The sequence below is a fragment of the Lygodium microphyllum genome, chromosome 12 (assembly GCF_053477565.2).
Source record: "Lygodium microphyllum isolate KBCC chromosome 12, Lygodium_microphyllum_v1.1.10, whole genome shotgun sequence".
In the NCBI taxonomy this organism is placed as follows: Eukaryota; Viridiplantae; Streptophyta; class Polypodiopsida; order Schizaeales; family Lygodiaceae; genus Lygodium; species Lygodium microphyllum.
The window spans coordinates 14,765,494-14,787,459 of record NC_141146.1 but is presented as its reverse complement, the minus strand read 5'-3'; positions in this window follow the sequence as shown (position 1 = coordinate 14,787,459).

Sequence of the window (21,966 nt, the reverse complement as noted above, 5' to 3'; positions counted from 1 at the left end):
TTTGGCATGCTAGTAGTAGGATTTGCCTCATGCTCCATAATATCTTTAGATGTAGTAGTTCTTGTTGTAGGAGGCTTGAGCCACTTCAGTAGCAGAAGTGGGAAACTCAGACTACTCAATACTTGTAGTAACATTTACTATGCCTTCCTAAGTAGTGGCAGTAGTGGGAGATTTAAGCCACTTCTCACTATTTGTAGTAGCATTCTATACCTCTTTTGCAACCAACACATGCCACATTATAGAGGACCACTTTGGATGATTGGAACTTGGTAATTATTAGTGGATTCAATATATTGTTGCTCCCAAATACTTCGATATCTCAAATATACCACTATTTTTCTCAAGATAAAATTGCAAAAGTGTCCCCAAGATACAAAAACAATACGTTTGGTTTCAATATAAGAATGATTGCTTTATTTGTTTATTAAAGTGGACTAGAGATACTCCAAAAGCAAATTGACAATTGAATAGTAGACCAAGGATACTCTACATCTTCTAACTATTAAAGTGTGCACAAACTCCAAATTCAAGCACCTGCACACTACAACTTGCTAGAATGATTCAATATATTATTGCTCCCAAATACTTTGATATCTCAAATATACCACTATTGTCCTCAAGATACAAAACAATATGTTTGGTTTCAATATAAGAATGATTGTTTTATTTGTTTATTGAAGTAGACTAGGGATACTCCAAAAGCACCTTGACAATTCACATAGCTAGGGAAAGTAGACCAGGGATACTCCAACAACACCTTGACAATTGAAGCTAGGAATAATAGATCAAGGATACTCCGCATCTTCTTACTATTAAAGTGTGCACAAACTCCACATTCAAGCACCTATACACTACAGCTTGCCAATATGATTTCTTGCAATCATTACTAGTGAAAAGCACCCACACACATTCTAAGGAATGTAGTTTCATAAAAGGAAAACCATCTTGTGTGATAAAGAGAGTATAATCGAATGCCTCTTCCTCTTGATAATGTGGCTTGGATGAGAGAATGATTTAATGACTCATCCTTGTGACAACAACATAAGAGAACAATAAGTGCCTTAACCTCCCAGTAAGTTAGAAGAGTGATATGAGGAGGCTCTAAAGAAAGTGTCATCACATTTCTCAGAGGTAGAGGTTTCTCGTGTTTGTTTTTGAGGGCCATAACACATTCTTCTAAAAATACGTATTGCATACATGGTGGATAAGGATGTTGTGGCTCATAACATGGACCATTACAAGGGACATGCTTGAGTAAGACAATTGATGGGGGTATTGACTTGGATGTCCCTTGTACCAAATAATGGGCAAATTACTAGTAGGCACTGATTAGGATCAAGTGTACTTCTTACCGCTTTCTAATCACATGAAAAGCACATGTGAATAGCATTAACAATCCTTAGAAGTAATGCTACCACATGCCATTCTAGTAATTCTCCATATAAGAAAGTCATCTTCACATCCATCTAGTACAAGTCTAGATCCATTTGTGCAACTAAGGCCAAAACCAAGTGAAGGGTATTCATCTTTACCACAAGGGATAATCTCACATCAAAATCGACTCTCTTTTCCGATTTAAAACCCTTAGCAACCAAATGGGCCTTATATGTTGGCTTATAGCGACTAGGGGTGCTCTTCAACTTATATACCCACTTGCATGGAAATGCATGTTTTCCATTGGACAATGGAACAAAATTCCACATTTGATTCTTGTACAGTGAATCAAACTTAGACTGCATAGCCCTCTTCCAAGAGTGGCTATCACCTCTACATCCCCCCTACATTCCTAGGCTCCACCCTACTTTTTGTGGTGGACCCTACCTAGAAAGGGAGGGGGTCTTTGTTAGCCATGGCTTGATACATCATGTCATATTTACTTTATCTATGGTTTATACCTTAGTCCATCTTATGTCTTGATGTGAATAGGCTTTAAAGATCACATGATATGTAGTTATCATGGATGTTACAGCCATGGTCTGAAGAAGCATTGCCATTTATCATTTTGAGTGATTATGACCTATGTTGTGATGAGATTTCATGAATGCAAATTTGCTATGATAGTTTAGACCCTATTCTCTTCTCTATTTATGTCATATTTCAATATCATTCCTTATTCTTTGTCTTCATAATGCTTTGACAATTATATTGTGATATTTCCTCATAGTTCTATGGACTTATTTTCGAGTTATCTGTGTATTTCCTAAAGCAGGGGGTTAATTTTCATAATATCTACAATAGTACGTTGTATTTTTATATACAACAAAGTAGCCCTTTTATGTATTATGGTTAAATTAGAGAGACTATAACACTTTGGCAATGTTACCATTGGTGATCCTTACACTTAGTCAAAAAAGATTTTGTTTGATGAAAGAAATTTGATTTGCTTGTGAATTTTTAAAGTGGGATGATGTAGTTATTTTTCAATGTATCTCTATTTTAAAACTCTACCAAAAATGACCCAGTTTCAGGTTAGAAACGTGAATTTTCTATAAAACGTGAAGCAATAGAACTCTTTTTGAAGTAGGAAGATGCAATGCAAAGGCCAATTTTGTATTTTTGTGTGTCTATCATAGAATTATCCTTATCCATCCAATGTCATTTTGACAAAGGACTAGATCAAGGGAATCACAAAAGTTGCTTGCAAACCAGCATAACAAGAGCCATTGCAGAAGTATTTGCAACCCTGGATGAGGAAGGAGAAATAATTTATGCAGAGGATCATCAAGATGTGGGTACCTCTATAGGTACCACTATGGTATATCACTCTTTTGCTAGTTCTACAGAAGATGAGGAACCAATTCCTCATAGTCAAACTCAAGCTACTCCTCCTCCATCAAGTGGTTGATGGTTTGTAGCATTTAGTATTGGGTAGAGTGAATCTACTATTGACTTGTGCAATGGTATCTAGGAGATCTTTAACTTTCAATCCTTTGCCATTGTTGAGAAGGACAAGAAGACAAACCATAATGAATCTAAATCCACCAGTCAATCCTAAAGTTACAGTTTCTAAATTTTCTAGAAAGAAGAAGAGAAATCTAGATTTCCATGTGGTCCAATGCAAAACAAGATGGATGCCTAGTGGCTTCAATAACATGTACGGGGATCAAGTTTAACTTTAGCAATGTGCTACAACCTTCAAGGGAAAGACAATGGATTGGTATAGCACGTATGGCATGGGTCATTTTACTACTTATGATGCACTCAAAAAATGCACTCTTAAGTAGGTTCATAAAAGATAAAATAGCTATACATGTGTTAAAGAAGTTGAAACAAACTAAATAGAAGTCAAAGTTGGTACAACACTAAAAACATAAATTTAAGAGTTTGCTAAATAGATTGGATGCTACAAACATATTGTCTTTGGACTTGAAAAGTTCATACTTTGTAAAAGAATTAGATAAAACTATTATAGGAGCAATTTGCTAACATTGAATTGCAAGGGAATGCTACCATAGATATGTTTTGGCTTATGCTACCCGAAGGGTAGAAAAGAGACTTGGGAAGAGAAAGTCTAAGAAAAAGGCTAGAAAGGCCTCTTTGGATTTCAATTCTAAAGGTTCAAATAGGAAGGACAACAATGATGAGGAAGATTCCTCTTTAGGATCAAAAGTGGGTAGTGAGTCTAGTGATTTCGATGATGCCAAGGGAAAGAGTAAGCAAAGATGGCACAAGAAGAAGTCCAAGAAGGATAAAGGATCATCTCAAGTTAAGAAGAAAGGAAAAGATAAAGATGAAAGGACAACCTTGGAGAAGAGGTTGGAAAATAATATTAAGAAGTAGTTGTTAGACATGGGAGTAATAGAAGCTCCATGAAATGTAAAGTTTTGTAGTATTTCTCAAAATATTGGACATGAAGCCAATGAATTCTAGTACAACCCAGCCACCATTAGAAGTGAAAGGATGCAGATAGCATCGCCAGTAGCACCTGTAAACCAAATTGTATAAGACCTTATTGCTACTACGGAAGGTAGGGACACATGTTAGGACCAAATTGCAAGCTATGGGTATGCCATAGGATTGAGAGAGGTATCTATGCAGATATTGCAGAGGAATAGTTTGTAGGCCAACAACCAATTGAAGAAAAGAACCAAGGAGGCCATGATTACAGAGGTGTTATGTAAGAATAAGAAGTCAATAGTAATGCATGTGCTAAATAAATATGTGGGGTGTGACTACTCAAACTATATCATTGTGGAGGATTGTCTAGAAGAAGAAGAATAAGTTTTGGCCATAACTAGAGTCAAAGCAAAGAAAAAGCTGGATTGGGATGAGCAAGGGAAGGCTAGGAAAGTAGCCTCATAAGAAGTGCAAAAGTTGCAGAAGAAAAGAGGGATATCACACTTCAGTCTCGTAGATTTGTTGTAGTAGCTGAAAAGAAATGAAGAGGAGAATGCTAAAGACCCTCAAATTCTATAGTAGAAATTGTAGTAGCAGAGTGGTTTATAAGAAAGTTTGAATGCTTACGAGCCTCATCATGGCTCACATGAATTATTTACAATATTGGCTAGTTCTTCCTTGCTGCTAACTCTTGAGCAAATTCTTAATTTGATTCTAAGTTTTAAAGATAAGTTGTTATAAAAGATTATGGCATCTCAAGGAAAAGTTTGCAAGTAGCATGTAGACAATCAAGAGGGTATTTTAGATTGTCAAGCACTGATCCCTACACAACCAGAAGTGCTGGGTAATTCTTATTTTATGTGGTTAGATAGGCCATAGTTTAGGTTGTCTAAGCTGAAACAAGATTGGGGAGTAGATACGATCATCATTCCTCATGGCAAGTCATTTTGAAATCCAAGTTTTGGCTTTTGATGGCTTAGACAATAAATTTAGCACCTGAAATAGGAGATGATGAAGAAGAGTTGTTTTTGAAAGATAATCCTAATGTGGTTCCAATTTTTGAAGTTGATGTGGAGTAGATTTTAGCAAAATACAATGTATTACTTGCAAACGCAATGTAGGGAATTTTCAACCCACAGCAGGAAATTGTCAATCCGCAACAGGGAATTGTTAACTGGTTGCAAGAAACTCTCATCTTGTAGCAAGAAAATGTAATTCCACTACATGAAAGTGGTAACTTTATGCAGGAAGGTAGTAGTTTGAAGCAAGTAATTACTAAGTCAAAGGAAGAGAGTCAAGATAGTGATGAGGAGGTTCAGAAAGTGTAGGATACTCAACAAATAGAGATTGAAGAAGCTTTGGAGAAAGCTAGCCAACAAGCCATAATTGATGCAAAGTTAAAATATTAGCACACTATGAATAAATCAATAAGGATATTGGAAGATGATGTACAAAAAGTTAATTTGGACTCAGAAAGAGGCTCTAAGCTCATCAAGATGAGTATCTTTGTTAAGGAGGACTTTAAGTAGCAGTTGGTGCAATTGTATAAAGAATTTCAAGATATCTTTGCATGGAAGTATACAGACATGAAGGGTTTTGATACATAGCTGCGTCAACATAGGATCAACCTAAAAGTTAATGCCAAATTGATTATGTAGAAAAGGTATCACATGAGCCCTAATTATGCCAAGCAAGTCAAGGAGGAAATTGATAAATTGCTGCAAGTGGGGTTTATCAAACCAGTTCATCAATGAAGTGATATGACTGTCACCAATAGTTGTTGTTTTGAAGAAGAACAGAAATATATGAGTTTGTTTTGATTATAGGAGATGAAATGCAGATACCATAATTGATCCGTTTCCTCTTCCATTCATAGATTCTTTACTAGATGATGTAGCAAGCCATGGAATTTACAACTTTTTGGATTACTTTTCAAGCTATAATTAGATAACAAAGCACCCAAATGGTATGGATAATATGACATTTATTACTGAATGGGGAGCTTTTGTTAGTATAGCAATGAATTTTGGGTTGAAGAATGGTCCACCTAAATTTTAGGCAGCAGCTCATAGAACCTTTGATTTGTATCTTGCTACATTTATAAGGGTGTCTATTGATGATTTCTATGTTTTTGGGAAGAAAGTGGATCATCTGGAGCAACTTCAATTATGTTTTGAAAGATGCAGTAAGTTCGAGATGTCTTTAAACCCTTTTGAGTCTATATTTGCTACTGGGAGGGGAGTGTTACTAGGTCACATTATATCACAAGAAGGAATGTCTATTGATCCTAGAAAGATTCAATCAATGCAAAAAGATATTACTCCTACAAATGCAAGAGGTTATGTAGTTTGTGGGTCAAGTTAAGTGGCATAACAAGTATCTTCGATACTTGGCACATATTTGTTCTTATCTTACTTTGCTTACTAAGAAGGGTTTTTGGTTCATATGAATGGATGACCAAGAGAAAGCATTCAAGGTGATAAAGAAGATGCTAATTGTAGCTCCAATCTTGTAGCGACTGTAATGGGATCTTCCCTTTCATCACGTGTTTGTAGATGCTTTCGATTTTATGATTGGGGTAGTCTTGATGTAGGAGAGAATTACATGTTGGTTTAGACCTGTTTATTATGCTAGTAGAAGGCTAGTTGCAATGGAAAAGAACTATACTATAACAGAGGGAGAAGCTTTGGGTGTGATTTTTGCATTATAGAAGTTTCGACACTATTTTCTGAGTAATCCAGTGGTGTTTCATGTCAATCACCAAGCTTTATTGTATTTAATTAGCAAGCCACAATCGATAGGGAGGTTAGCTCATGAGATGCTCTTGTTATAGGAGTTTGACTATACGTACATACTTTGGGAAAAGGCCATGCAATAGTAAATTTTCAAAAGTAGACTTGAATCAACAGATCCTATGCAAAGGAGTTAATGATCAATTGCCTAATGGTGATTTGTTTGAAGTTCAGGTACATCAATTTGATTCTTATCATGATAAAATGATTAACTTCTTGATTGATGGGGTGATGCTAGTAGACTTATCTAGGGATTAGAGAAGAAGGTTGGCATTACAGAGTAGATGTTTTTAGGTTATTATGGCACTCCTCTATAGGAGCAATGATTTTTTTTCAAAAACCTCTCTTTGAGAATTGATAATTATTTAGCGATGATATCCTCAACTTGAGAGGTACCTTATCACATGTTGCTATATACTTTTATATGCATGTCTATGGATATCCACACTTTTCCTCTATAGAACAAGCCATTTTAGGTGATCAAATCTTGATTTTTATGCCAAAATTTTCAATATTAGGTGATTATTATGATTGTAGCCACTAAAAATGACCATCCTTTTTGTGTGATTTATCCAAGAACCTATATTTTTAGCCTAAAAAGTGAAAAATTGCCCAAAAGAAGAAAAACACTATATAGGAGAGGTATTGATCAGGTGCTTAGAAGGTGCATTCTTGTTGAGGAACAAGCTATTGTTTTACATGAAGCTCATGCGAGATTATCAGGAGGACATTTTTTTGGTGAGATTGCATGCAAAAAGATTCTTCAAGTACGTTTATGGTGACTTATGATGCTGAAGGATGCCCATCAGTATGCAAAGGAATGCATTGTTTGCATGCAAGAAGGTCAACTAGAACACAAGGATAGGATGTAAGATCATCCAGTCCTACCCTTAGAGCCTTTTCAAAAGTGGGGCATTGATTTTGTAGGTCCCATTAAACCACCAGCCCATCAAAGTAAGAATCAATACATATTGGTGTGCACAAACTATTGTACTAAATGGGTGGAAGCAAATGCTTACAAGATAATAAAGTAGCAAGTGTGGCTTTATTCTTTTATTCTAACATTATGAGAAGGTTTGGTTGTCCAACTAAATTAGTCAGTGAGATGATAGAGGTAAATGTTTTTTGAATAAGGTTATAAGGGAGTTGACTTTTAAACATATAATTTTTCATAAGAAATCTACACTATCATTCTCAAACTAATGGGGAAGCCAAAAGCTCAAACAAGATTCTACTTGTGTATTTTGAAGAAGATTGTCAATGATAACCATAAGGATTGAGACACTAAGCTTGATTTGGCTTTATGATCTTTTAGAACAACATATAAAGTCACAATAGGTTTGATTCCATTTAGGTTGGTGCATGAAGTGGTAGTCCTTATGGAGTTCATTATACCCAGTTCGAGAGTTGTAGTTACCCATAGATTATTCCTTGATGAGTCACTTCATAATAGATTACAACAAATGATGTAGCTAGATCGGGATAGAATTATTGCTCACTACTTGTCAACACTGGTACACTCAAGGAGGAAAGCATGGGCCAATTGCCACACTAAAAAGAAGATTTTTAAAGAGGGAGATTTAGTAATGGTATATAATTGAAATCTTGGGAAACATCTAGGCAAGTTGAAGCTTCATTATACATGTCCCTATGAAATAGTGAAGGATGTCAATCAAGGCACTTTTGTCTTAACTACATTGTAGGGTGAGGTCATTAAACTGGTAGTCAATGGCTTTAGGCTGTGGAGACTTGTTCAACAAGACTATGATGACCCAAATGAAGATTCATAATCAAAGATTGCATCAATAATTAACTTGGTTTAGGCTACCATAGCAGTGCATGAAGTGGGCATTCATGATTTCATGGATATTCTTGTCATTTGCAAGTTCAATGGACTTAGTTGTCTTCAAGCAACACTTATATTTAATTGTCTTATAATTGGTGATACATTAGTTCTGCAACAAGTGGTATTTTCTGGTGAGCAAAAAGCCAAATAGGTTGTGTTCCTATTGTAGGAAGTGTGGGATGTCTTTGGTTGTAGCACAGTTCCACTACAGGTAATGTGGATGTTTACCAAATTAGGATATTGGGTGCAAAAGAGACTTGCCCAGTGAATGGGTGTCATGGTTACATCTTCTCTAAAGGTTTTTCACAAGGTTTTGTTACATGGGAGATGTAGACTTTTAAAAGTTTTCAATCAATTAATCATTATGTATTTTGTGATGAGATCAATAAAGAACTGTTTCAAATTGAAAGGTCTCATGAGGAGAAACATAAATTTGTTTTTTACTTTTACTCTAAGTGGACACAATTGAAGCATGGGAAGTCAAGTCATTTGGGAATATTGAGGACAATTTGCAATCATTGTGATGAGGAGCTATTTGTCTGTGACTTGTCCCACACTTGAAAAGAGGGAGTGGTCAAAAGGGGAAAAAGCATTGCCAAGAGAATGCCACACTCCACTAGTCAATTCTATGTTCCATCTTGACACATCCGATGCCAACACAAGGGGGTGGCTATTAAAAATTGGCTTATTCAAGTTTTCTAATCTCCATGGCACTCTTGGGCAAGTAATCCACATGCAATAATGTAGCTAGAGCTTCTTTGTAAAATGGGGAAAATTGGTGGAAAGTTGGAGCTTACACCTTCTCTACTTACTGAGGTTTTTGGCTTGGAATGTAATGAACACATCAAACATTGGCACTATGTTGATGAAGGAGGTGATGTAGGCCGAGCTTGGTATGCCCATAGGGACCAGAAACCAATATGTGCTGCAACAAATTGATCTATTTGATAGGCAACATATTAAAATGTTTTTATTGTTCATCAAAACAAATTCTATAACTAGGGATACATATGGCATTCTATGGTATGAGAAGAACAATGTAGTGCCTAATTGGGCAAGCACACTTTATGATCAGGTTATGCAAGAGGTTTATGTTCCAAGCATTAGAAGAAAGCAATAGAAAAATCACATTGATCCAATGCTTGCAGTAGTTTATACTCATTTGGTCCATGTATGTATGAATGTAGAAGCTTCTTTTTGGGATGGTTTGAAGGGTGATATACATAGCGCTTCACAAAAAATGAAGTTCATTGACCATTGATGTACATGACCTTGATGTAGATAAGTAGGATGCCATGATGCATAATGATGGTGATAATATATGTAAGTAGCTTACTACTTTGTATATGTCATATGGTATGCAAGGTGCTCATCATGAAGACATTCGGTCTTCTAAGCATGTAGACTTTTTTGATTGGTTGGATATGGATGAAAAGCAAGATGCAAATAATGAAAATGTGATTCTCATAGGTATGCAAAAGAAAGTTAAGTTCTCAAGGATAAAGTTGGAGACTAACAAAGAAAGAGAATGTTATGCATGAGGTGGATCCTATGCATATGGATAAGAAGACTATGTTTTTTTCTTGTGTGCCTCCAAATTTGGATTTTGGGCAAGAGATTTGCATAAATTTCTTCTTGATTTGCAAGTTGGTGGAGCTATAAAGCTTGATATAGTGTAGAACTTGTAGCAGTAGATTGCAAAAGGGAAGGAAAAGCAGTAGGTTATGTTGTTGGAAATTAAGAAAATGAAGGAGCTTCATGATAATGAAATGGAGTCTTTGAAGAGGCAGGTGGATGAGTATGGCAGCATGCTCCAATAATGTAAAATATATCCCCAAATGTTTAAGGAATGGACTAGTGCTATGCAAGATAAATTCCAAGAGGAGATTTAGTTGGTTGCCTAGGATAATGTGAGATTGAGGGCCAAGAGGACATTATTGGATACATGGATTGAGCCTTTATTATAGGTTGAAAGCCAATTAATGCAAGACTTGGAAGTGGATCTTGAGGGCTTGGTGTTTATGCAAAAAGATCTTAATACCATAAAGAGTGCCTTGATGAAATTATTGCAAGATAAGTGGAATCTTATGGCAAGTAGAATGTTACATGTTATTTCTAGACATTATAAATATGCAGTGTTGCAATAGAGCTTTATATCTAAAAAATTGGAATCTTTGAAAGAAAGGACGGATATGTTGGAAAAGGAATATGATAAAACAATTATGGTTATGTCTCAATTGCAAAGTGGTAGCACAGTTGCAAAGGTTGGTAGTATGCATGCTTTAGATGTAGCAAAGTCTGATATTGAAGAAGTACCTTTGGACATTAATCAATAGGTTAAGATCAAGTAGCTTACTCCTAAAAAGATTCATGAGATGGACATTGTGCCTTTATCCATTTATGAGCCACATGGGGCTGAATTACCTCATGAAGGTTTTGTTTATGACTCTCATGAGATTCATGAGCATCATAGTTTATGAAATGTTTGAGTAGATTGTTAGTTCCTTTTTGTATCCTATCATGTTATATCATATTATGATCTATGTATATGCCTATGTTTTGATGAATATCTTTTAAGTGAGTTATGCAACTATATTAGGAGGCTATGAGAACCCTATTGGAGAGGCTATACTCATTTTTTCTCCATGTGGCTTACTTCAAAGAGGAAGGCTTTGAGTAAGGCGTAACTATATCTCATTAGATTGGTCTATGTTTTGATAAGGCATTTGACATGTGAAGGATTTGAGTCATGGCTATAAATAGCCATCCACCAAGATGTGCTAGCTGTTAGCCATGGCTTGATATATCATATCATATTTACTTTATATATGGTTTATACCTTACTCCATTTTGTGTCTTGATGTGAATAGGGTTTAAAGATCACATGATGTGTAGTTTATTATGACTATTACATGCGTTGTTTGAAGAAGCATTGTCATTGTATCATTTTGAGAGATTACAATCTGTGTTGTGATGGGATTTCATGAATGCAGATCTACTATGATAGTTTGGACCCTATTCTCTACTCTATTTCTATCATATTTCAAGATCACTCCCTCTTCTTTGTCTTCATAATACTTTGACAATTCTCTTCTGGTATTTTTCTCATAGTTCTATGGAGTTATTTTTGAATTTTCTATGGGTTAATATCCATAATACTTACAACAATATGTTGTATTTCTATATACATAAAAGCAAACCTATTATGTATTATGCTTAAATTAGAGGTTGACCTAGTCTCCCTTTCTTTTCACCCTGTTAGCTAGCCTTTTTTATCTCCAAGATGAAACCACTATTCTCCTAAAAGAGCCACATCAACAACTTGAATTTATTTTTTTTCCAAAAAATATTTTTAATTTTTTTCATTAAAAATATATTTATTTTTCTCAAAAGGTACCCAATCATATTGCAAGTTAAATTACTCATATATATATATATATATACACACACCCTCTAAATCAATTCATCCTCCAAGATGAGACTACCACTCTTTCAAAAAAGTGACATATTAATAACTCAAATTTTTCCAAAAAATGATTTTTTACAAATTTCACAAAAAAGGATTTTTTTTCTCAAAAGGTATCCAATCATATTACAAGTTAAAATACTCATTTTCTATACACTTTTTTACATTACATGCCCTCCAAATTAATTTATATTTTTTAAATACCCACACATGTGGTACCTGGACCCTGTAGAGGTAGTTACATGCTCACTTTATGCTCCACTCCTCCTCCTATGTGTGCCACATCAATAGGGAGAATTAATTATAATACTAAAAAGTGACTTTTTCGTCCCTCTTAAAACATGTTTTTTTCCATCTCTAGTGGTACCTAACAATTTTATATTTACATCTAAGCATTTTTCATTCTCTTTTTTGCCATCTAACCCTTCTTAATCAATATTATACTAAGAACTTGATATAATGCACTTCCTCTTCTACCTTGCATTTCCTAATGGAACCACTTGAGGACATAAGCAATCAAAAGAGGAAGATGGATTTGCATATTCATGTAGATAAAGAGTATGCTATTACAAAGTTACCTTATAGAAAGCTTGGCTAGAGCTCTCTAAAGAATACTAAGGAAACATGAAAAATACTACAAGAAAATCTATATTGTATCATCAAGAATCTTATTCTTTATGCTCTCAAGAAACCATAGGAAAAAAAAGATCACCAAGAACATGAATTCTCTATACATCATCTCATAAACAATTCCTTCCATGGATTTATCACAACTTATTCTTCATAGCACAAACCACAAAGTAAATGAACACAAATGGATGCTCGATATTGAATAGAAATGATCACATAGTCTTCATTATTCATGCTTCATAGTCTTCTTCTTTTAATCTCTCATAGATACAATGTTTTGGCATAGAAATGGCTATCTTTTGCTCAATCTCTCTCTCACATATGCTCTCAATTTCTCATACATCATAATCCTTATTCAATACAATAGAATGATATGTGGGAGTTCTCGCTCAACTGCCAAGACCCACGGACCGCTTATTGTTTCAAGCATTCCAAGCGAGCTCTAATGGCTATCTCTCACCTAGCTGATGCGCCGTCAATCCTACAAGTGTAGTGAGCTTACCTTGATGCTCGATCGAGTACCCTCCTCTCTCTTGCACTCCGGTAGCTCCACGATTCTTGATGCTAGCTCAAGCATCCTCAAGCCTCTTCCATCTCCAAGCTCCATCCTCCATAGCCGCGTGCGCAAGGGAAGAGAAGAGAAGAAGAGAAGAGTAGATGGTGAAGAGCTTCACCCTCTTGATCCCTCACTCCCACACACACTCACTCCCTCACACTCTCACACTCCCTCTCTCAAGAGCGCACACGCAAGCAAGAAGGAGAGAAGAAGAAGAATCTTTTTGCCACACACCAAAGAATGAGCTTCTCATTCACTTTTCAACTTTATATACAGAGCCCTAAATCCTTTTTGGGCAGTCATCCCCTTTTCCCTCCTTTACATGGCTGGCCGTAGCCTAGGCCCTTTTTCCATTTCCCACCATTCTAATTTATTCTATTCCCAACTAATGCGTACATTTTGCACAGGAGCGAGCCTGGCACTCTTTTACAAAGATTCGGGGGCGCTCCCACAGTTTAGTGGTGTGCCCTTTTTCTCTTTTGTTGTCTTGGGCCGACACCGAGGCTTTCTGAGGGTCGTGCCCGAACATTTAAATTTTTCAGGGACTGGTTACCGGTCAAGGCACCTTTTTCTACTTTTATCCTGTGCCTTTTTTGCTATTTTCCTTTTTTTTTCCATTTTCCACTCCTCTATGTTGCGGGAAACATGGGAAACACGGTAACATTACCCCCCTCCTAGCCAAGTGCCAGTCCCATGGCACTGCGGTGGGACGTAGTGGCTAGTTAGGTTGGCTGCTAGGCGGAACAGGTAGGTGGGTGACACTGCTTCCAAGGTGGTTGGGTGAATGATAGGTGATGGAGTTTAAGGACGATGACCAGGAAAGATTCCGGCGTGCTTTAGGCTCCATGAAGATACTCGGCATCTTTCACACTGTTGTTGCGCCCCTTATGTAGCCGGTCGTCTTTTGAGTATCCGAAATGCTTGAAGCAATAAGCAATCCCTTAGGAGGATGGTATTGGAGGGATTTATTCTGGAGAAACCCCCTGAACAGTGTTTGCCTTGAAAATCTGTGGCTTTGATTGAAGATCCTTGTCTTTGAGTTGAAGGTCTTCAGTTTTGAGTTGAAGGTCTTCAGGCTTGTGGAATCAATAAGCGATCCGTAGATCTTGAGGCATTGGGCATGGATCATTGGACGATGAGGTTCCAAGATCTATGCCAATGGCAGTTCTACCTTAACTTGGTTCAATCATGGTAGCCATCAGTAGGTAGATGGCTGGATGCCGGTACATGAAAAGAAGTTTTGATCATTAAAGGATGCCGTGGGTGATCCTCTTCCGCGGGTAGCCATTTCTTGAAACTTGAACATAACCTGCAAGAAAAGTTGTGCACTCCCTAAGGGGTGTGTCTGTCTCGCCGTGTAGTGTGTGGTGCCCATAGCAGTGGAATTGGGAGACGGGTCTAACCTTGGGCAAGCCCTTGATAACGTCCAACACTTGAGGACCCAGTTCGTGCTTTGTTAGAGGTGCGGTGCAAGTCTTAGGGTGACAGGTCTGAAAGTCCTGCCCTTGATGTGCCCTAAGTGTGAAGTGGGGAGGGGGCTAGGGAGAACCCTAGGTGCAGTGATTGTGGTGCTTCTTTCTTCTTCTTCTTCTTTTTATTAAAAAAAAAAAACATCAAGAGGCGTATACATGGAGACATGTGATACAAGGGCATGACGGGAGTTTACTCCTCGTCATCCGAATGGCGGGTAGGGGATGGCGGAGGGCGGGGGGCCTTTTTAAGGAATCTTCGACTCAACAAGTAGCCCTTGAGGTTGAGGCGGGTTTTGAGAGTGGTGGTAGAAAGGAAGGGGTGGTTGCACTGGGTGAATTTGCTATCGCTCATATCTTCGAGCAGTGCAACACAAAAAGATGGCAAAAGAGAAGCGCGCATCATGAGGCGAGTCATGGTGCTGCTATCTATGGCGTTGGGGTCGAAATAGAGGGGTGGGAGGTGGTGTTCTTGAGTTGCGGGCTCTTGGTGGACTAGGATCCTAATTAGTCTAAGATAATTACAAGTGGTTATGAAGGCGGGGTCAGGACAGGAGGTGAACTCGCTAAGAAATCTATCTATAGAGCTGTACAAATAGGGGAGGGTGAAGAGAAGGGCGTCCCTATGGGAGGTGCTATTGGTGTTATAGATAATGGAAAAGTCGAACTTGCTGTGGATGGACGACACCCACCCTTCGAGGATACGGCATGAAAGTAGGGTCGTTTCTCTCAGAAGGGAGGGTGTTGCAAAATGCCATGCACGCGTCAAGGTTGATGTAAAAAATGCGTCTTCTCCAGGTGGGTTGGCAATTATAGCCTTCCACCGATCTAGGCACCTGGAGGACTTTATCTTGCCAAAATTCGCGGTCCTCGGCTCCCCAAGCAGTTGGGTGGGCCTCTCACTCTACTAACCACTTGGCCTTGAGCATTGCACCCATAGCGATGATGTCATTTACAAGTTGAATGGGCAGTACTCTGTTCAAGGTAGTGGGAAACTCAAAGCTCAAGTCGAAGGGTCGCGGTTATATTCTTGCTATTCCCAGATAATCAATTTGGCATGGAATTCAGTAGGTGGATCTTGAGGTTGTGGTAGGAGAGGGGCAGGCTGTCTTGGAATAGGTCTAACATTCAGCTTTTTCCTTTCCTTCTCTACCATTTCTTTCCTGCGGTTAGCCTGGGCTGCTTTTCTCTCAGCAGACGTGTTAGGGGGTTGCACTTCCGCTTGTTGTGGTTGAGGGGGTGGTGGGACGTATTCCTCCTCCTGAGGTCCCAGATCGAACTTCGGTTCACCCCCTTCTGCTTCTTGCATGTCTTCTTGTGCCTTCGCCTCTGTGAAATCGAGTTCATCTATTTCCTACACTGTCAGGCCTACTTGTGCAAGATATCTTCTTTGCTTCTCTAGGCTCTGCGGCGGGCCTCCTAGCTGCAGTGGCACGTGCAGGCTTGCTGTTAGAGCTCTACGTGCAATGGTTAGCTTCTTCTGCAGAGCTGATCATTGGCTTCGTTTCCTTCCGGTTTGGTGGAGCGGAGAAGTGTATTGAGGAAGGTGTGCTACTGGGCTATCATGGAGAGCTGGGCTGCCTCTGCCTGATTCGTAGCCAGCACCCTATCTCCTTCAGCTTTGGCTAGCCGGTGTGCCAAGTCCCGTATTCTCCCCTCATTGTGATCAACCCATTCTTTTGCTCTTTTTTCCATATCTTCCAGGCTCTCCCCCTGATGGAGGGTCATAGCCATGAGTTGTTGCTGTTGGGCCTTGAGCTCATGGTGCAGGCGGGACTGCTCCTGGCGTTCATCGGCGATCTGTGCATTGAGCTGGTCTAGCTTCACCTGCATCCTTTGCACCTGCTCTTCCCTTAACTGGTCCAGCTCTGCAGCCTCCTGTCTGATCTTGTCAAGCTGGCTTTGTGCTTCCAGGTTGACTGCAGATAGCTGATCATTCTTACGCCAAAGGTGAGCATTGGTCTCCCTCTCCCCGTTGAGACACTCCATCAAGATTTTTCTCATTCCTTCCCAAGCAACGTCACATTCCTTCAGGGCCCTTAGTTCCTCTACCTCCTTATTACTGGCTATCTCCCTGAGCGCAGCGATCGCCCTTTGGTATTCTGTTATTTGCTTTGTTCTCTCCAGCTGGAGAGCGGCTCATGATTCTCGTTCTGCTGCCAGCTCCTCCAGGCTGTCCTCCTTTCTTCCCTGGCCCTTTCTAACTCCGAGAGTAGCTCCTTAACATATTCATCATATTGGCCTATTGGAGGTGGGGGGTGGGGCATGGTGGTGGTGGTGACAACGTCTTCTGTTTTCTACCTCTTCAGCTCCCCGGCCTTGGCTCTAGTTCAGCCGTGGCTGCCCTTTTGACTCCTGATGCTGGGGTGGCCACGGCCGCTTCTCTTGCCAGCTCCCGTTCCACCAAGAATTGTAGCCAAGTGACCACGTTGCTCTCATCGACTTTTGGGGTGGAACCTTGGGTGGCAGTGGGTGGCAGGGGGTGTCATCATGATAGGAGTGGCTGGCATGGAAGGTATAAAGAGGGGGAGATTTGGCATCATCGAATCTTTTCCTTCTCCTTTTGCTGGGGGCAGGGGTGCGATTTTCAGCACACTGGTACTGGAACCAGGTGCGTCTGTTCGGTGCGGGCTCTCTGCGCCTTCCTCGTCTCTTTTGTGCTGCTCCTCGATGGAGCGACGGGTGGCTAGCTCTATCTCTTCCTCTTCCTTCCTTCTCAGCTCCTCTTCGGTCTTCTTTTTTCTCTCCTCCTCATCCTTTACTGACTCCCTTCGAGCCCTCTCCAGATCTTCCTTTTCTTTCTTCTTTCGCTCCTCTTCCCTTTTTCCATGCAGGGCTTTGGTTCATTGTTCCGCGTGCCTCTGTGGGGTGCTCTGGGATTCTCCCTCTTCGTCTGCGTCCGTCTCCGTTTCATGTGATGACCTTCGCTGCTCTTCTGTGTGAGGTGGGGATTGTGACGGTGATTCATCACTTCCTTCGTCGCCTCCCTTCTTGTCTCCTCCTTCTCGTCCTTGCCCTAGTGCTTCCAGGATGATGGCTGTAAGGACACCTTCAAACCCTATGGTTGCGGCTTTGGAGGATGATGCCTTGCGGGTTGATCGGGACGACAGGGACTCCCCTCCAACGGCTCTTCCTCCTGTTGCCAGGGCCTTAGCCGAAGCCTCTATTGTTTTCCACACAAACCCATTAAGGTTCACCTCGTCCAGCGATTGCACCGCAATGCTGTCGAGCAGAGGTACATTGATTCGGCTCATTATGCTATTGTACCTCTGGCTTGAGAACAAGGCATGCACCATCTTTGCCTACGGATGGATTTCTGGGTTGGGGATGTCCGCCAGGCTAATTCCATCATTGGTATGGACCTTCACCTTGTCCATTCCCAACATGGCGTAGATGTCTCTTTTTGGCTTTCTTTCCACCTTATTCAGCAGCCCTAGTGCCCTTTCCACCAACTCGGGGGTCAGCTCGATCTGCACCTGTCTGGTGGCTTCATTGTCGCGCACTGTGATGGTGCCTCTGTTCCTATTGAAGGTGCGCAAGAAGTCAGCGCACTGGGTGTAGTCCACCCTCTGGCCCACTGCGTCCAGGTACTTCTGCAGGTGGCACTGATCTATGATTTGGCGTACTGCCGGCCCTTCGATGGCCACGTCTTCAAGGTTGAAGACGTGACGGAACTTCAACTGGTTGAAGGCTCTCGTCTCCACCGTAAGGCTGTACTTCGCTTGCTCCTCCTCCGAGAAGGTGAGCTTTCCCGCTTTGTCCTGGCTTGCCATGATCGCTACCTGCAAGTTCAGCCATTTCCACTTTTAGTACTTTTTGACAACTAATTTGCTGGAGGAATAAAAGCGTGGCAGATTTTATTGAACATAGCCTTAACTTGCTTTCCAGACTTTTACCATCACATCTTACCATTGCATTTTAAATTTAACTGACGTTTCATACTTGGTTTACTTTTTAGATTTCCCTTGTTTATTTTTTACGTTCCACCTTATTACCCCCTTCCCCCTTTGGAACGAGAAGAATCCATCCCAGGATTGGAGGTTGAGGGGCCAAGGGCGTTCAGCATAAAGGGCGTCGGTCTACTTGTGCAGGAGACAGGCGTAGAAGTTGGGGTTATACTCTAGCTGAGCTTCCTTGTCTAATTCGAATGGGCGGATACCGACCTGCGTGATGTATGTCAGAACATCAGTTAGGAGATTGCCAGAATCGACCCTACTTGCAATGTGGAGCTTTTCCTCTGTTAGGAGGCGATCAAGGTAGGGGTGCCCCTTGATGTGCTCGTCCATGGGTTGCCCACCACAGAGAGTGGTTAACACTCTATAGGAGGTAGGCGCGACGTAAGTGGGATCATACTCGGCTGTTTTGATGGCTCGGCGTTGGTCATTATGCGACATCCGTCAACCTCCCAATGCAACCTAAGAGCGTACCACTGCCTGAAGAAGGGTGATCCAGTATCAGCAAGGTGGGATAACCTTGTGATCTCTTGGTTAGTGATAGCAGAAGTGGTCCTGGATCCTATGACATAATGAGACGTTGCTTAATGACTTGCTCTTTGGAGACCTCGCTACCGAGCAACTCAGCAGAGTGAGAAGCCTCACTACCGAGCAACTCAGCAGAGTGAGAAGCCTGTGCAAAGGCGAATTCAAAAGTCTCCCAAGAGCAAGGCATATTGCGCACTTCCGTTGCAAAGTGTTCCTCTAATAGACCCAAGTCCAAGTGGTCATAGCTGAGGGCTAGCGACACGAAGGTGGCATCGAGCTGTTTGATGCAGTCCACCACATCATCTCCGGTGTCCTCCACAAGATCAGCGGGCTAGTGCTAGAAATGACTTCCATTCATAGGAGGGCATAAGGCCGACGAGCGGTTGAGGTTTGCTAGAATTAGAGGCTTTGACAGTACATAGTTGCGGTTGGGAGTTTTCTTGAGTCTGCAATCGGGCTGTTTGGGAAGATGGGCGGCGGGTTAGGGTCAGGTCACAACAGTTGGGCTACTGCAGAGTCGGCTTTGCTGCGGAGAGTCGGATTGACTTGGTCGGATGATGCCACCTGTGATGGTGGCTGGTGCTTGGGCCTATAGGTTTGCGTGACTATCTTGGGCCGAAGCGTAGATAAGTCGGATGGCTGGGGCTCTGGAGAGCGCTGCAGCCTATGGTCTTGAGGTGTTGGGGAGCATGGGCTGATCAAGCTTGAGGGAGGCATATGACTAGTGCCTTTGGCCGCGGGGGCCTTAGGGACCCACAGTGAGGCATTTCCCTCATAGTAGCCTTGCGCACACAAGAGGGTTTTGGGGACCCATATTTGCTTAATCACGCGGCGCTTCCGGTGATTGCGTCTTGGCCTCCTAGGTTTAGAGTTCTGGGTCTTATGTGGATAGGTGCGTCGACTCCTAGGTGGTTGTTGCGGCTGTTTAGGCACCCATTGAAAGCGAGGCGGTTGGGTCCTTGCTTTGGTTGTTGCGGGTTGCGGTTTATGGAAGTCGAGGAGCAGCGGATGCGCACTACCCCCTCCTTAATCTTGCCTATGTATGTTTTTATCGGTGGCCCTGCAGACGATGATGGTGTCGCGAAGCCCTTGCTGAAAGCTGTGACAATGTGCACGTTGCCGATTGCTAGGTGGATGCGCTGTGACTCATAATCAACATTGCAGTGAGTCTGCTTTTTGAAGATTCGCCCTAGCAGTGACTCCATGTCTGCGTCTGTAGCATTGGTCAACATGTAAAACAGCATTAGAACAGTCTCCGGCTCGATAGAAACGGCGACTGCACTTGCCGAGAAGTGCATAAGATTGAGCCCCATATGGGCTTAATTTGATAGTTGTGGGTTGAAGTAGTGGTTTGCCAAGTTGGATCCAATGCTTGTGCGTTAAGACATTGAAGTCTACTCCCTCATCAATCAAGGCGTTGAAAGCACATGTTTGCTTAGTAGTGACCGTGACACGGAGGTAAGCGGGTTCTACAGCTTCATCATCATCATCGTTGATTTCAGTGACTGTGGCTGCTCGTATTTTGACCGACGGTTCTAGCATTGGTGGCTCATGCAAAGGATGAGTGGGAGGGAAGTACTTCTTGACACGACTGCCATTGAAGAAGCCTATTCCTTCACCGTCTAGGGTTTTGAGCTCGACATTGCCGGTTTGGCTGATTGCCCGAACCTTGAAGGGTCCGAGACCTTTGAATTTCATCTTTTGCTTATGTCCTTTAACTGAGTAGAGGAGTACTAAGTCACCCTACTCAAAATCGCGCTACTTGACTGCTTGTCAAACCATCTCTTGCGTTAGGCTTTCTCGCAGATAAGTGCGTGGGTGGCTAGAAGATGAGTCTCTGATAGGCGTTCCAGCTCGACTAGGCATTGCGTCCATGCTTCCTTCCCTTCCCATCGTTCTTGGAGTGCTATTCTCACGTTGGGGACGAAGAATTCTAATGGTAGAATTGCTTTAGTCCCATAGGTCAGTCTAAAGGGGGTTTGGCCGACAGCCATTTTATAAGCTGTGCGGTAGGCCCACAAGGCTGCCATCAACTTGTTGTCCCAGTCGCTTTGTGAGGCTGAGACGACTTTAGTCAAGACATTGATAAGAATTTTGTTAGTTGATTCTGCCTAGCCATTAGCCTGAGGGTAGTATGGTGAGAATTTGCGATGGATGATGAGAAAGATGGATAGGAGATGTGCTATCACTTCCTTGATGAAGTGTGTGCCTTGGTCGCTAACCAATTCGATGGGGCAACCGAAGCGCGAGATCACTTGCTCCCATAAGAACTTGGCGATCGTCCTAGTGTCGTTTTTTCGTGTGGTTCTTGTCTCTGCCCATTTCATGAGGTAATCTGTGGCCACTACGATGTACTTGGCTTGTGAGTACTGCGCCGCAGGACTCATGGGTCCTATGAAGTCAATTCCCCATTTTTCGAAGGGTTGGCGAGCAATGATTGGGGTCAACTCCATTTGATCTTTACGAATCGGGACTTTTGTCCGTTGGCACTCGTCACAATGCTTGACGAATCGCGTGGCGTCGCGAAAAAGCGTGGGCCACCATAGTTGAGACTGCAGCACCTTCCGTGCTGTCGTGTCTCCACTAAAGTGTCCTCCCGCGATGCCGCTGTGCGCCTCCGAGAGCACATCGTGCATCTCATGCTCACATACGCACCTACGCAGCAATCCGTCTTGCCCCAACCTATAGAGTTGGCCTGCAATTAGCTGGTAGGGTTGGATCTTCAGGATAAGTCGTGCCTTTTCTATTGGTTGCTCAGGTACTCCGTGCTCGAGCACTTGGACTATGTCACCTGCCCAGTATGGCGTCAGATCAGCCTTAAATAGATCTCTCTCACTGGACAGGTGGAATAAGTGTGCGTCAGATAACTCGTCAATGATGCCTCGTCCA